The 18105-nt window shown below is 36.1% G+C and overlaps 1 protein-coding gene and 3 non-coding genes across 4 annotated transcripts in view; 2 read left to right on the top strand and 2 right to left on the bottom strand.

The window, feature by feature from the left end:
• The window catches only part of LOC138693295 (cell adhesion molecule 2-like), a 677576-nt gene that overhangs the window by 290031 nt on the left and 369440 nt on the right, over nucleotides 1–18105 (bottom strand). The gene's annotated exons all lie outside the window — the stretch shown is intronic.
• Nucleotides 6975–7046, bottom strand: TRNAS-GGA (transfer RNA serine (anticodon GGA)). The gene has a single exon. It is a non-coding gene; the product is annotated as a tRNA-Ser (tRNA).
• Nucleotides 7316–7387, top strand: TRNAS-GGA (transfer RNA serine (anticodon GGA)). Its single transcript has one exon. It is a non-coding gene; the product is annotated as a tRNA-Ser (tRNA).
• Nucleotides 7698–7769, top strand: TRNAS-GGA (transfer RNA serine (anticodon GGA)). The gene has a single exon. It is a non-coding gene; the product is annotated as a tRNA-Ser (tRNA).

Below are 18105 nucleotides of genomic sequence, written 5' to 3'. Positions count from 1 at the left end.
GGGACTGTTTACCTTTTTATAAGCAAGTAAATTGCCTCCTGTTTACTAGACATTTTGTATGTAGATTGCCTCCCATATTCCTAGGACGTCGAACCTTAAAATTCGTCACTGAGAACTTCTCGAACGATATATTAGAGGAGGAAAGGTCTGTCCTTTGATCTTATCTTGTACCGTGGCTATATCACCAATGGGTATAGAGGAGGAAGTTAGGTTTTAGTTTCAGATTAACTTCCATATCGGTAGATTTGCACAATCATGAAACAAACTCTCTTTTTCATGACTTATTCCTTGTCATCTCGCTCAGCTCATACGCCAGATTTCGCCTCATCTGCTGAAACGACGTCATTTCACAGAAAACTTAACAGTGAGCGTATTCCGAATCTCACCGGTCCGGTGGCATCAATGACGCCACGTTGCAGCGAAATAAGGAACAAAACTGCAGGAAGGATCGATGGTTGCATGGCGACTGTACAAGTTATTGTCTGTGCTATGCTATCAAAATTTTGCGAAATTTTCGTACTCCCATCTCGTTCACAGAAAAGATAGCATAAACAATTTATTTCTTGAACCAGTAGTAATAACTGGTCCGTTGACATGTTCGCTCATAAGCCATTAACATATTGTTTTTACGATGTGCTCATTACAAACAATACAGCAGAACACACCGCCATGACACAACAGTGCACGATGTCATTCGTCTGCTAATTCCCGCCCTATACAAGAACCAATCAGATTCACTGATGGCGGCTGATGGAGACTGCCACCACCTCTGCAAGCTGATGGCACCGGTGCGTCACCGGTGGAACATCAATGACGTCATCGGTGGAATTCGGAACACCGTGATGCCATCGGATTGCTCGCCGGTGAGATTCGGAATACGCTCAGTCTCTTCAATGCCAGCCATCCAAATATTTATTACTTCATTGAAGTTCTTGAACAAATTCAGAGCGACACCCATGTGTTCCTTAGAAGACTGTGCAAAAAATAAATAAATAAACAAAACAATAAACGAATAAATAAATAAATAAATCAATCAATAATTAAATAAAAAATAAATAAGTAAATAAATAAATAAATAAATAAATAAATAAATCTGATTTACGCCATGAATTATTTTCACGAAATAAAATACTTGTACTTCGGCAAGAATAATTTACTCGATTTGAGTTCGTAAGGGACATTTATTTTAAATTTCCCTTCGTTTATATTAGTCAATAATTAATTCTGAACACATTTTAAGTTTTATGACGAAGTTTTTATAACAAAAGCTCACCAATATTTTGAACATACTGAAACACATTTTTAGCCATATTAGTAAATTGTGCAATTTATGCACGTAAACCTGTATTACTAACAGTTCTAAGTCTGAAAATGAGAAGGAGAATGTTGGTTACAGTGGCTTATTTACAAAAAATAGGAAAGGTAAGAGGAGACAATTTGTGTACTGTAGCTCAGAAAAACAAGAGGTAATTTTTTGGCCTGGGGAGGCAATTTACCGTTTCCGGCGTTATCGTTAGCATTATGTAAAAACAAAATTTTGACCCCACAGTTATTTTAACAAAAGTTCAATACAACTTGTTAAAAAATGCGTACAAACCGCTGCAATCATGAAGAAGCTTGAACGTAAACCGTATTAATCATCTACGTTGTAATATTAATGCATGGGAATAATATTAATATGCTTTAACATAATTTTAAGATACAATGATATTTATATAAATACTTCTCATGCATTCCTATGGCTTACATACGAAGAGCCTTTTCAAAAATAATATCAATGACATCTTGAAAAAACTTATAAATTTCTTATTCTTTTTTCCTAAAAAATTTATTGCTTTTATTTTTTCTTAACCAAGGGGGGGACCTCTCTATAATCATTCCATTTATCCTTCCCTCCTGCAAACCATATTGTAGGAACTTTCATACTTATTATTGCATAAAAAACAGCATTCACAATAGTGGATTTAGAATCATTAATAAATTGAACCCCATTAATATTTAGTACTTTTCCCATCCTATGTTCTCTAATAGGAGCGTTGGATTTTATCATTAAATTAGGAATTATCTCTATAAATCCTCTAATAGCAACTGCGATGAAGGAAAGAATAGAATGCGTTTTTGTTCTAGCCAATTACGAATTTTTTTTATATTTTTTTTATCTGAAAAAAGAACCTCTTCTCAATTACGTACGTACATTAATCTAACCAAAGGTTGTTTTATTTTGCATTTAGTCACAATTTTAATTCAATGTATCACTGCCTTTGTTTGTTGCTAATTTAATAACAATGTATCATACAATATTAAGCATGAAAAGCTTTACATGTTATGTTAAATTGCCCAACCCTCTCAGAATGTAAACTCATATGTCAGAGCAATCAACCCATTGTCATTCAAATGTATGCTATTTAATTGGATGACTTAGCTGTAAACTGTGTAGTTATAACTTACGTAATCACATTCTTTAACCCTTTGTCAAAAAAAGAGTCATAAATAAGTATTATTTGAATTTGGAACTGATGATGCCGTAACTGCGAAAACGTTCGTCTTCCACACATCCATAATTATTTTAAATATTTCACTAGACTTATAGTCGATTTTATGTAAGGTATGTTATAGACTGAACAATTCATTAACAAATTCCTGTTTAAAAATGGTGTCACAGCAGGTAACAAGGCTATTAAATGGGCATTACATTTCACAGAATATCATATTTTACGTATCGGTATCAGAGATTACTCGTATTTTAAACAAAAAATAAAAATAAAAATATTTAGTTACTTACCACCAAATATTTAACAGCCCCATATCCTTCAAACTCTGTGCAAACAAAGGTTTAAAAATAGCGTCGCACGAGCTGACAAGGTCGTAGGATAAGGTTGCCTATATCGCACCACTTTAGCATTTATAATTTTTATTGAACAATACAGTTTTTATTTTCTGCATTCCTTTACAGGGATACATTCCCAGAACATTTACCTTTGATGTAAAAAAGAATCCTTGAAAAAAAAAAGGTAAAGATATCCTCGTAACATGCCATGAAGGCACTTGGGGGGCATGGAGGTAGAGCCCCATGCTTTCCATGACCTCGGCACTAGAATGAGGTGGTGTAGTCGGCACCACGCTCTGACCGCCTTTTATCCCCGGGAAAGACCCGGTACTCAATTTTATAGGAAGCTGAGTAAACCTCGGAGCCGTTCTGAAAGTTTGGCAACGAGAAAAAAATCCTGTCACCACCTGAGGTCGAACCCCGGACCTTCCAGTCCGTAGTCAGCTGCTCTACCAACTAAGCTACCCGCCCCAATAATAATAATAATAATAATAATAATAATAATAATAATAATAATAATAATAATAATAATAATAATAATAATAATAATAATTTAGTATTAACAATAATAATGTCTTGCTTATTTACACATATCATCTTTATGTCGGGGAGGTGTTTTCTAAAAGGTTCAATAATTTCTGAAAGAGTATATTTTTCTTCTGGACCTCTTGCATATTATGTTAATAGTTAGTAGATTAGTGTATGATCTAATATTAAAATGTATTTTGTCTGACAACATAAATTCATTGCTTTAAAGAATCCTTGAAGCTTTCCTTCATCCTGTTCCCTGCAGATAAAGAGGTGCGATATAAGGAACCGCAGGTGCTATTTAGGAAACTAGTTGTCTAAATGGCACCACTGACATGTGTTTCGAAAATGTAATTTTAATTTAAAAATATTAAATCAAAGAATCCTTGAATTTGAGTTAATATTTTTTAATTAAAATTACATTTTCGAAACACATGTCAGTGGTGCCATTTAGGCAACTAGTTTCCTAAATAGCACCTGCGGTTTCTTATATCGCACCTCTTTATCTGCAGGGAACAGGATGAAGGAAAGCTTTTAATATTGAACATATTGAACAGTATTTAATATGAATAATGTAATAAATGCAAATTACAAGTTTATTGAAATTAATGAAAGAGAGTAACGCATCTTCATACGAAATTGAAAAAATAGAGCGTAAATTACGTAACATTTAAACTTTCTGAATGCATTTTTTATTGTTATACATTTGCCATGTGCTTCACCAGACGGTTCAGACTGTAAACTGAGTCACTTTTTCTCCACGATTATCTCGAAGCTACGTAAGAACTGCTTCATGATATAGCTGTCTGAAATGATTTGAAGATAGAAACATCTAAAGGCTGGGCCTATGAGTATTACGACGAGGAAGCTGAAAAAGGAACATACCATTTTCCCGAGATAATCTAGCTTCTAAATATTTGGAAGGGTCGTATAGGTGGATATACAGAAGCAGCACTTTTTTCTATGGCAGGTTTGAGTGGCAAATAAAATGTTTGAGCTATTCGACAAATAGTTCACCGTTGATGTAACCTGACTCACAGCAAACAAGTAACGATCCTGGAGGAGCACCAGCTGATAATGAAGGATGCACTGTTTGACGTTTAAAAATTATCACAGGTGGCAGAAAATATCTGGTGCGCTTGTACAACACACACTTGTTGTATTAACGCCCTTTCCACCACTTGATATTGCACCCACCTGATGCATTCCTAGCTCAGTTAAAATTTTTGGGATCTTCTTTTGTACGGTTAGATTTGCTACAGTTGCTCATATCGCACCGGTGCAAATTAGGCACCTACAAAGTGGTGCGAATTGATAAACTACGCCATAAATTATTATTTCCTTCATTCTAGCCTATAATCACCACATGTTCGAAAATCCTCTAAGTTAAATGTTCTTTAATACCTCTTTAAACGAATAACATCTTAAGATTATGGATTCCTTTGCATACAAATCCGTTATTTAGTTACAAAATGTTAGCTAAATATACATCCACCTGAGCGATTATATTAGATACACTATCACCATGCTGCTGACACAAAGAAGTGGAAGAAATCAAGTGACATGGTGGTAGTTCATATGGTAGATTGTAACAATACCACTAGATGCACAACTACTATAGTATTTGTTTTAAACTAGCAGTGATGTCATTTAGGAAGCGGTGCGATTCATGCTACTCTACCCTAAATGTTTACTTAATTTTATATAGTCTAATATTTTTTACATAATTATTGAAGTGTATTTTAAATCATTTTTTTTTAAGTTTACTGGTATTCCACCATATTAAAACTATGTTTTCCCCTTAAGCCGAACTCTTAGGAATTATGCCACAAAATAAATATGCTGACAGACGAGCTTGTTTTTCAATTGCATTAGACGCGTTAAACTTGCTAAGTTAATGTAGCCCTATTTTAGTAAAATAAATAAATCTGCAGATGAGAACACAATAACGTCTATACATCTTGATTACATAACTTTCATGGAGAAAATCGTAGGCATTGATTTAGTATGTCGCCATCGTTCATTTTTAATTTAAAATAAACATCAATTTTCTTATTATTCAAGTTATTATTTTTCACGTGGATAATTCTCATATCGCAGACGCTCAATATGAAAAATACTGGCTCCATAGTTTAGAAGAAATCAATTTCCACAGACAGCTAGACGTTATGCCCAAAGGCACTCCTTTCGTATTAGGGAAAATAAAAACGTGTATTTTTAGACTGGATCTCTACTCCTGCAGCCACTCCACTGAAAAGTTCGTTCCACGATTGCCGCTTCAGCAGAGTGCTCTTTTCTTTGTTGAGGCAACATTTTCCTGTCTTCTATTGTGGCGCTTCGAGTACCGGCAGAAACTACGAATTCACCGCATTGTGAAAGTAAAAATATTTTTGTTCAACTTAATTGTAAGTCAGTGAAGCTTAGAATACTTTAAATTATTAAAAACAGCAGTATTTTGTTCAGTAAACTTATTATATTTCGACTAGAAAGTTTCAGATACGCATTTGTGGCGTTACTGTATAATCTTTCCTCTTAGATGCCGACCTTCCCCTCTAAAAGCCGAAATACAGGAAACCGGAACGAAGGTGTTACTGAGGAACTGTTAAGTTATTTGAATAAACAACTTCACTCTGTTAATATTGAATAGTAAAGTTATTTTAACTTATTGACTAGTTTCGATGTGGTTTACACCATCTTCTGAATTTCAGTGAGTTTCCGCGCTATTTTGTGGATTCTTGTTATGATCTTGTTGGGATGAGTTCATGATTGATAATGATGTATCGAAAAGAGTGTGTGTTCTAAGATTCAATTCAGTGTACATCTTGATTACACAACTTTTAACACTATATCAATTCGGAAAACTTACTATGTATGTGTCTTTCACGTGTTAAAATTTTACATTACCTATTTAACATGTTTCAGCCTGCTATTGGCCATCTTCAGAACTGGTTGTTGCTGGCGCCAAGACCGGCAATAACCAGTTCTAAAGATGGCCATTAGCAGGCTGTAACATATTAACGAGGTAATGTAAAATTTAACGTTTTCTGAAGATTCAATTCAGTGTTGAAATTGTGTTGTTGTGCGACTATAAATTTTGTATTATCCTATACTTCGTTCCATAATGTTTCAGAGGAGATATAAATAATGCTGCTAGAAAGAGGGAAAAGTTTAATAGCTATTCAACCAATGGCAGAGATCCACGCTTGTCTTGAAGATGGGCTGGGGTAGAACGCTTGAGACCGCCCAACCTCAAGAGAAGCCTGAAATGAGACTTCTGCCATTGATTCAATACCAATTATACTTCTCTTTCTATCTCTGCCGGGACTGTTTACGTCCCCTGTCAGATATTATGGGACGAAGTATAGGTCTAGATCATGGGTGGGCAACTCGTGCTCCCAAACTGTGAACAAACTCAGCCAGGTAGAACGAACTCTGCTAGCTGCAGTGTACGTGGGCCTTGCAAGACGAGTGGTTGTTGGTTCGCTTGCGTCTACAGGAGTGGCGGCTCGTCATGAGTGAATCACAGTGTAATCCGTTTAAATATTTTCCCTTTAGTGGAGAATGGGAAAACAAGTACTTTTTCAGATGATGAGAGAGAGATGGAACGGAGAAAAATTCTCTCCGGCGCCGGGATTTGAACCCGGGTTTTCAGCTCTCCGTGCTGATGCTTTAACCACTAAGCCACGCCGGATACAATCCCGACACCGTTGAGAATCGTCTCAGATTAAGCTCCATCTCTTGGGTTCCCTCTAGTGGCCGCCCTCTGCACTACGTCATAGATGTCTATGCACGCAGGACCGAAGTCCATACATGTGTAGAGGTGCACTCAGATGAGTGACTGGTTGGCCGGGGTCCGACGGTATGGGCGCCGTCTTTAAATCACAAAGTGATTTATTACGCATATCATATTTATTTTGATGTACCGAAGTACATATGACATTTCCATGCAGATATTCTACTTTCGGCGTGGCTTAGTGGTTAAAGCATCAGCACGGAGAGCTGAAAACCCGGGTTCAAATCCCGGCGCCGGAGAGAATTTTTCTCCGTTCCATCTCTCTCTCATCATCTGAGAAAGTAGAATATCTGCATGGAAATGTCATATGTACTTCGGTACATCAAAATAAATATGATATGCGTAATAAATCACTTTGTGATTTAAAGACGGCGCCCATACCGTCGGACCCCGGCCAACCAGTCACTCATCTGAGTGCACCTCTACACATGTATGGACTTCGGTCCTGCGTGCATAGACATCTATGACGTAGTGCAGAGGGCGGCCACTAGAGGGAACCCAAGAGATGGAGCTTAATCTGAGACGATTCTCAACGGTGTCGGGATTGTATCCGGCGTGGCTTAGTGGTTAAAGCATCAGCACGGAGAGCTGAAAACCCGGGTTCAAATCCCGGCGCCGGAGAGAATTTTTCTCCGTTCCATCTCTCTCTCATCATCTGAGAAAGTAGAATATCTGCATGGAAATGTCATATGTACTTCGGTACATCAAAATAAATAAGTACTTTTTTGTTAAGAAGGAAGGTAAAGCTGTGTGTCTTATATGTTCGTCTACACTTTCTTACGCGTCACAAATTTCTTAAGAATATTGACAGTGATTATCATGATCTCATTCATTACACTAAAGTAAGATAGCTTAGCAGGGGTGCCATGTTATACACGTTTTTCATGCTCAAGGAAGAAATAAAAGGTATAGAAATTCCACAACAAACAGACCCAGCACGGATTTCTGATCTTGTATTTTTTGACGGACATTTGTATACACCTTAATGATCTGAACGTACATGTACAAGAAAAAGATAACTTGATCATAAATATGATCGACCATCTGAGAGCATTTGTAGGTAAATTAAGAATGGCAGTATCAAGTGGAAAATAAACAACATTCACCACTTTCCTTCACTAGAAACTGTTTTCAAGAGCGACGAAAAAAGTCAGCTTATCAAATATAAAACCCTTTTTCAATACCTCTCAACAGAATTCACTGGTAGATTTGGAGAGATAGCGACAATGGGCAAGGAATGGAGATTATTCTGCAATCCCTTTGGGTTTCAGCAGATAGAAGCTCCTGAAAATTTGGAACTAGAATTGAAAATCTGCAGAACAGCACGCTCGCTCAGAGTTTCGGCGAAATCAAAAATCGAACTGTTCGCAATGCTGCCTAAGTCATAATTTTCAAATCTATGCTTGTTTGCCTCCCGCCTAGCAGCCATGTGTGGTTCCACATATGTGTGCAAGTAGTTTTTCACTATGATGACCAACAACAAAACTGTTTGGCGATCCAAACAATTTAGTGGCTGTTTTACGCTTATGTGTTTTCAAACTTGAGCCAGATTTTAATGCTCTGACAGCAAGAAAAAGTTGCCAAACGTCTAAATGTACAGAAGTAGTTCAGGAGTAAGTTTATTTCATTTTCTGTTATATGTATAAATTACTTCCTTGATTTAAATCTCTTTATTCTATAAACTCTTGTAAACTCTGATTACTTTCTATGTTTCAATGGAGACAAATAATAACTAATATTAACAAACAGTATAATAAGTGCTGCAAGTATATTTCTTGTATGTTGAAAGGGTTGTGTTTAATTTATGTTTTCAGCACTAAATAATAACACATTATAATTTACAAAGCTTGGCAATAATGGAATTTCAGTTTTGTGTATTTAGTTATAGGTGTCTGATACTACTGTAGGCCTAATTATTGTACCAGGCATAATTTTGAAATACAAATTATGGAGTAGGCCTCTTTTGCTTTGAGTATTTAGTTACAGCCTGTCTAAAATTACTGTAATTACTGTACCATGCGTCTTTCTGAAATACAAATCATGGAGTAGGCCTAGATATTTACGATCACCTGCACCAGCCGCCACAGCGCACCGTGGCAGTGAACTGCTTCTGTAACGAAACTACACACAGCTTGTAACTGCAGCGGCTGCCTCGGTGTGTGCTTTTTTACGCCAAGGTTTTTAGCGCCTCGGGCGAACGAGTTGCCCACCCATGGTCTAGATTCTAGACCACTAAACAACCACTTCAACTCGATATTAGAGACTGTAGAATATCGAGTTGAAGTGGTTTATTTTAAATAGTTCAACAATTATGTAGTGATATAGTCTATGCCAAGCATCGCAAAATAGTTTTTCGTAGAAGCGCCTGAACTCTGACGTAAGTTCCTTGTGACAACACTCCTCTCCGCACTGAACCCCTTCCTCTAGCGTTGTCAGTACTGTCAGCAGTGGCTCATTCTGTTATCCAGTACTATCTGAATAGTGATTTGGCGTTCATAACAGATATTTCTGAACAACTGAACAAACTAAACTGCCGACTTCAAGGACGTGATCAGAACATAGTTGACATGTATGACGCGGTGAAATCTTTTTCCATGATGATAAATGTTTGGAAAGTGTAATTCAAAGAAAATGAGTTTCATCATTTTTCTTGTTTGAAGTCACTTTCAAATGTTTCCGATTCAAATATAAATAAATACTACGACATCCTCTAAACATTACTTTCAGAATTTAGAGACAGAAGGTTTTGTGATTTTAAACAAATGGAAAATGATTTCTCTCGTTTTGCAAATCCTTTTAATACACTCATTCTTAAAATTGGAGGGAGTTACGCAATAGCAGACCAATCGCCAAAAATCTCTTTTCGAGATACTTACCATTGCAATAAATCTCTTTTTATTAAACATTTTATGCAAAAGGTATTGTAACATTCATACTATTACAAAAATAGCAGAAATAATACTAAAAAAGGTTAACCGATTTTTAATAACAGACCAGCAGTTGATTTAATATTGCAAAGCAAAAATAATAACTAAATAAATTCTATGCAATAAACGAATTCTGCTTATAATTAGCAGAAAAATGCAGATATCGCATTCTTTATTTTTTCCGAGTTAACCACTTCCCTGATTAACCCGAGTTAACTCGGGTTGCTAACTTGTGTCAAACTTTATTAACCCAAGTTAACTCGTATGAGTCCCATTTTCGCTGCTAAGAATTATAACCCGAATATATACGTTTCCATTCTTTCATTAATCTTTTCCTTACTAAATGGCTACAAGAAGTTAGTGATATTTCTATATCTAGTGGTTTTTTTGTACTTCTTCCTTGCGAGTGGAATTCTATGCTCATGTAGCATTCACACACAGTAGTGAGTAGATGATAGTTTTGGCGTTTTCTGTTTGTGTTTAGTGTTTTTTGTGCCGTTTTGTGTAAAGATGGATCAAGTTAGTGATTCCGAAACTTCTGATCAGGAATATATTCCTGTAGAAGTTTAGGAAATGAAACATCGATATCAGAAGACGAAGTCATAGACCAACAAACAAATTCAGATCAGTTGATGTCGCGTCTTTTTGAAAGTGGTTTGAATAGAAGACATCTGGCACCATTTCTTTTGCACCTCCGAGGTCCCCAATCCTTGAAATTTTAACATTGTTTCTGATAACGATAATTCTTAATTTTTAAAATTGTTCTTTAATAATGACCACATCAAGATTATATTCGAGGAGACGATTCGGCATGCTAATAAGTGTTCACAGAATGCAGAAAATAATTCGTGGCGGCCTACTACAGACTCTGAAATACGTGTACTTTTGGGCATAGCGATACTGCAGAACATTATCCACAAACCTGAAGAACAGATGTACTGGTACAAATTAATATTCAATGACTGCTACACCATTCTTCCCAAAACGCTGTCATATAGGCAAGCAGACACTACTGTCCGGAATGCAATGTGCCACTGTGCGTAATACCCTGCTTTCAGTCTATCACACGACAAGCAACATTTAACGCCTTGATAACAGCACTGGTATTGTACCTCATAAATTAATCCATAAAAAAACATAAGTTGGTAAATAGTTCAGGAGAAAATCAAAGTGGGACAATTACAATCAAGGTACACGAGATAACTCGGGGTAATAATTCAGGTATGAATGTATGTCTATTTCATAGTGATTTTTTAGGTATGTAAGAAAATTAGTGATGTACAGTGATTCTGCAATATTAAATCACGTCTTTACGAAAATAAAAAAAAAAATATGACATTTTTTTTCACAAAACTGTAAAATATATAGTAAGGGAAGAGGTTAAATAATCCAGTCAACAACAGATCTGTGCAAAAGCCTCAATTCTTTTTAAATTGGTTGATCTATTTTTCCGTAACTCCATCCAATTTGAGGTTGCTGATCTCCAAAATGACACCTTTGTGAAAAGCAAACATAACGAATTTAAAATTACATAGTAATTATGTAGTATCGGCCAGGCAATCTTCCAGCAATAGGGATCCAGAGCACATAGGCTTATATTAACAAATAATGAATATACTTTAGTTATATTTTGAAAATTTCCTTATGACTAGCATATCGTGTGTCCCTTTACATTCTAACGGGAAAATATGTGCCAGGACCTCTACTTGGGAAGATGGCGACCTCGCCGGTGCTTACTATACAATTACCCGTACAGCAACTTTTACAATAATTTCAATTAAAATACCTTTAGCTCAACTATGTGAATGCACATTGCAGATATCCTATGCTTTCATTCTACTGTATCCTGGAAAAATTAATACCTTATAACATTTTTATAATAATTTAAATTAGCAGTAAGATATTATCACTCTTCCACATAAAGTGGAAATGACCGATTTTGAATGGATTGGTAACTGAAGCGGTGAGATCAATAACCATTCAAGTCCATTTACACAAGGTTCGAGAAAAATGCAAACAATTTTTTTTTTATTTCTTACCTAACTACAGTATTATTTTTTGCACATAATATTTCTGGTTGTTTTAGAGATCAAGACAAAGTAATATTTCTGGTTGTTTTAGAGATGAAGACAAAGTAGTATACCAACTTTTAAAGTCGTAACACTTGTAGAAATATCCCAAATTTAATTTCAAATTTGCAAACAGTGAATGACCAGAAGTGGACTTGAATGGTTATTGATCTCACCGCTTCAATTGCAACACATACAGAGTGTTCGAAATGTCCGGTTTTGATACAAAAAGACAAGGAAAATACGGATATTAGTAGCCTAATGATATGTAATTATCCGGTTTTGATTAAAAAATACTGATTTTACCACACTGTTTCCCATGGAAATGACCTAGTTAGAATAAAAGTAACATATTCAGAAAGATGCCTCTCTAAACGTACGGAAACCGTAAAAAAATCTTTTTTCCTTTTTGGTTGAAATGAACTTTTTTTTTTTCGCAATCCCCACAATTCTAAATTCCAGCGAAACAAGAAGAACCAAAAGAATCCAGGAGCAATAATACATCCACTATATGATGATGACGATGATACTGATGATGATAATTATGACGATTTAAAACTGGATTTGTACCTCAGACGAAGTCCGTTAATGGACTTAGATCCCGTTTTGAACTCGATTATTAATTTATTGACCACTGGAAATGCAGACTCTTGAGCACGCTGTTTGCGGTTCCATACTGTTTGCTGTTGGGGACTGATGGATTTGTAATCGTTCACAAAGTCCTGAAATTAATTAAGCTCAACTTACATGGCGCAGAGTATCAGTTGAGCGCCCTGAGCCGTGCATAACGTTTTGACCTGTTGATTGGACACGTCGGAGCGCTCGAAGTTGCAAGCAAGGTCTGTCCTCTCCCATATTTCATGGTGACAGGTCTGCGTATATGCGTTCCAGAAATCTGGAATAATTGCCAATAATTCACGCGAATCACGAGAAAATATGTTTTGTTGCACTAATTCTGAATTCACTGCAGTTTGCGGATTTACGGCACCTTCTGTTTGCGCATGCTCTGTTATGCTTGAATGCTTATGATGGTTGTTCCATAGGGAAATTAGTAGCGATTTGCTCTATTCTAATGGCAATTACAGCCTCGGCACTATTTCCGAATCCAATCCTGTATTTATGTATGGATATGTAAGTTATTTCTGTACCAAGCGGATCATTTGCACTGTAATATGCAAACAGCGTACACAACTCACATGATCCATGTGACATTTAAGGCTTAATGTTGGATATTTCCCGCCACTATTTATAGAATAACTCATTTAGCTCTTTAACATGCGCGTATATACTTTACTTAACAAACTTGTTACCACAAGAGTAACCTGCCCTAACTTAAAAAAGTATACATAACAAAATTTAATAGCTAATTTTAAACAATGAAGCACTGATATAAACATAAATTTAGATTACACATATACCATAGAAACTAACATCTGTCCATTCTTATTATTATCATTAATTTCTCTAAATAGATTTACAAAACCTCTAATGGCAATTAAATTAATATTCTCATTATAGAAATATATTTTAGATTTATATACAGTATATATATATATATATATAGGGTGCGTCAGAAAGAACGGATGGATTTCACAGGGCAAGAAAATTGTAAGGATTCATCAAATCAAAAATTTATTGTTATCAACAGATTCACCAATATATGCAGTTTATTTATGGTATACAACATAATCCATATGATGTCCATGGCTTTCGATACAGGCATCGAGGCGTTTTCTGAAGTTCGCCGTCACTTTCACAGTCATAGTTGGTAGGATTGCCGCGATTTCTTCACGAATCGTCGTCTTCAGTCCGTCCAGTGTATGTGGTTACTTACGCTTTCAAATGGTCCCAAAGAAAGAATTCGCAGGGCGCGAGATCTTACCGTAACCTCGAACAATCTCAGTGCGGGCTGATCGTTGAGGTGGCCGGACAACCTAGTGTCTGTCGCCACATTTGCAGATGTACACGCACTCCGTGTTCGTCCAGGTGAATTCTTCTTTAATGTTGAACCTGTGGTACGAAATGAAGTCACCCACCGCAAAATTGTATTCCGAGTTGGAATCCTAGCGTGACGTCCGATGTCGAAATGAGTCCTGAGTAGCGATCACAGACTCTTCATTTTTTTAAAAAGTGTCTTGCGATGAAAGCACGTTCTACATCAGACCAACACCATGTTCTCAACTGAAACTGCATTCTCTCGCTGACACAACAGTCGTGGTCCCCCTAACTCTATCCCTCCCCTCGCTGCGTATGATGGATAGTTTGAAATCCATCCGTTCTTTCTGACGCACTCTGTATATATATATATATATATATATATATATATATATATATATATATATATATATATATATATATATATATATATATATTCTCCCTGTAACATAGTCCTAGTAAGCTTATATTAAATTAATTTTCATCATTGTACTAGCTATCTTAAACCTCAAATTAATTATAATTGATTGAATTAAATTAGTTCATAAATTAAGTTACTACTTTACCTTATAGGTTTATCTAAATTTAAATAAATATGTAGTCTACTAGTCGTTACAACTGAAGAATATTGCTGGAGAACCTTTTAAGTGTAGTGTAAATATTTGTAATTTAAATATGTAATGTATTGATTAAGGCTGGTTGAGTGGAAGAGAAGGCCTTATGGCCTTAACTCTGCCAGCGAAAATAAAACATTATTATTATTATTATTATTATTATTAATAATATTATTATTATTATTATTATTATTATAAGTACAAACGTAAACAAGACGAAGCTATAGCTATCGGAAGAAAACTAAAGAAGGTAAAAGTGCGGATTCGAAATGAGGCAGTGGAATAAGTTCACAACTTCAAATATTTGAGACGTATTACAAGTAGTAACATGAGCTGCTACCAGAAAATCTAAAGAACAGTAATGACAAAGGAAACTTTTAATAGAAAGAGAAAAATCTTCTAGAAAACTAAGGAAAAGAGTAGTGAAGTGCTTTGTGTGGAATGTGGCATTGTATGAGGAGAAACTTGGACATTACGACGAAGCGAATAGAAGCATTTGAAATGTGGATATGGAGAAGAATTGAACGTATGAAGTGGACAGACAGAATTAGAATTGGAACTGTGTTGGTTAAACGTGGGTGAAGAAAGAATGATATTGAAACTGGTCAGAAAGAGGAAAATAAATTGGTTGGGTCACTGGGAAGAAACTCCCTACTGAAGGATGCACTAGAAGGAATGGTGAACAGAAGAAGAGTTCGGGGCAGAAGAAGATATCAGATGATAGACGACATGAAGGTATATGGATCAAATAAGGAGACAAAGAGGAAAACAAAAATAATTAAGATAGGAGTCTGCCCTTGAGCAAAAGAATGAATGAATGAATTTAATCAATTAATTAATTATTAATTAATTAATTATTGATTAATGTATAAGAAGAAACTGCCTACTGAAGGGTACACTGAAAGGAATGATGAACGGGAGAAAAGTTCGGAGCAGAAGAAAATATATGATGATAGATAACATTAATATATTATGTGGATGATATAGGGAGACTAAGAGGAAGGTGGAAAATAGTGTAGACTGGAGAATGCTGGATTTTCAGTGAAAGATCTGTCTTTTGGCAGAAAACTATGAATGAGCGAATGAATTAATAAATAAGCGAGTGAGTGAGTGAGTGAGTGAGTGAGTGAGTGAGTGAGTGAGTGAGTGAGTGAGTGAGTGAGTGAGTGAGTGAGTGAGTGAGTGAGTGGAAGAACGGAGTCAGTGAAAAAGAGATAAATAAGTAATTCTGAAGTGTTCGAACATGAGAAAGGCAACTAAGACATTAAGTAATTCGTCTTATTTCATATGAAAAACTAATCGTAAGATCTGTGTTAAAATCATTAAGCCGTTAAAACATGAAGGCGTGGGAGTAGAAGACAGCGAATATTTTCGTAACACGGTGGAACAAACATGGCAGGCCTCCTTCTGCAGAGTGAACATGGGCGAATATCGAACTTCGTCATACTCGACAAACTTGAACCGAACAAAGAGCCTGTAATGCAGGTCTGGTCTCACGTCCACTTGTATCAGCAGAGCGAACGATCATGCAATTAATACAGGGATAACGTGATAAAATGATAAGCACTTCTTTATATATGATGAATGCTTTCACTACAAAACTTCACAAGAACTAAACATAACCAAAACGCCTAATTCTTGATGTAATTAATAGTAGTTCCAATGTGTGAACAAAAGTGTAGATACTTCCGAATCATTCAATCAATGCAAATTTCCACAAAACATGTTCCATTACTTGCTGCATAAGGCATAATCTACCCAGCAACAATTATGAGCATCTTCAGATAATCCTCTTTATTGTAATATTCAAAGGTTTACCGGTATAATTTGTCTTAGACTTCATTTATAAACGTTAAGTGCTAAGGACTGGTTGATTGGGCAACACATCAGGATTCTACTCATTAGTGTCTCTCGCTTAAATCCTTTGTTCGCGTAATGCAAGTTGCTGCTGTAGATATAACAACATAGCAGTGGTTTCACGTCCTACACAAATTGTAGCCCCACACCATTCCCATCGTTCAGTGAACTTCTCCACCGTTTGGTATAATCTACTTGATACGTAACCATACAGCAAAGCCATGCTTCATAATTAGTCTAATTAGTGATAATGCTCCTTGTTTTAATTTCAAAGCAGCTCTGCCGATACAATCATATAATGTACTTGCTAGCAGATCCCAGCAGTCGAACAAGTGCACACTTTGCTTTGTTGTGCACTCGTTCATGCGATTGGAATTCAACTCAAAACATGGATGAATAATCATTCTGTATTTTCGGACAGTATTGTTATTCTACAAATTTATCTACAGACTGGTATGTTAACAGTTTGGTTAAATCGTTACTGCACATGATGGCAATTGGAAAACGGTCCCAATACTGACATGAGTTATAAACTATTTAATTTCATTTATTGTGTTCTATAGATCTTACATTAGCATTTCATCTTAGTCTGTCGTGAACTAGGTACTAAATTAATTCTTCATTGATGCATACTGTAGTGCAAGCTGTTGTGTTTTTTTCTAATTGTCTTAAAACATTGAAAATATTACTTATTTGTGCCTAATGTAGTGCAAGCGATTGTGTATCTTTTTTACTTGTCAACGAAGAAAGAGAGCGCGCCTTTGTCCACTGTGCGGAGAAAAGGACTCCTGGACACATTTTATTGCAGTGTGTCGAATTGGAACATATCCGGAAAAAATATCTACCACCCTCAATGCTAAGTCAGAATAGGAGTTCGATTGCATGTCTTGAGAATAGAGGATGGGAACAAAAGACTGGATTGTTCCTCTTGAAGGCGAGACATATTAGAACTTCAGCTGTTGAATTTTGTGATGCGAAATGACGAAGGGATACTCAGCTATACACTTTTATGCCTGTTGAGGTTAGGATATATTATATCATGTGTTTTGTTTGTGTCATTTTCATTTTAATCTGTGTGTTCTTTTGGATAGTGGTTGGATCTAACAATAGGTGAGGGGAGTGTAACCTACCAAATAGGACTTATTTTACACAGCACGTACGGTCAGAAGACCTGCACATGGGATTTAAGAGAAAATTCTGATAATACAGTACATCTGTATGTATAATATTACTCAAATCCATATATTACTATTACTTCATTATTTAACGACGCTGTATCAACTACTAGGTTATTTAGGTCGATGGGATTGATGATAGTGAGAAGATATTTTGGCGAGTTGAGGCCGAGGTTTCGCCATAGATTACCTGATTTCGCCTTTCGAAAAAAAACCCAACCAGGTAATCAGCCCAAGCGAACCCACGCCAGAGTGCAACTCCGGATCGGCAGGACAAGCGCATTAGCCGATCGATCTACGCCGTTGGCATTGTGTCTTTTATAATAGTTTGAGAACACTAGAGGAATTACTCATTCGTGCGTAATGTGGCGCAAGTAATG

Source organism: Periplaneta americana, chromosome 17, assembly GCF_040183065.1.
Source record: "Periplaneta americana isolate PAMFEO1 chromosome 17, P.americana_PAMFEO1_priV1, whole genome shotgun sequence".
NCBI classification, from domain to species: domain Eukaryota; kingdom Metazoa; phylum Arthropoda; class Insecta; order Blattodea; family Blattidae; genus Periplaneta; species Periplaneta americana.
The sequence above is the reverse complement of the archived record's forward strand: the minus strand, read 5'-3'. Positions and strand labels throughout refer to the sequence as shown.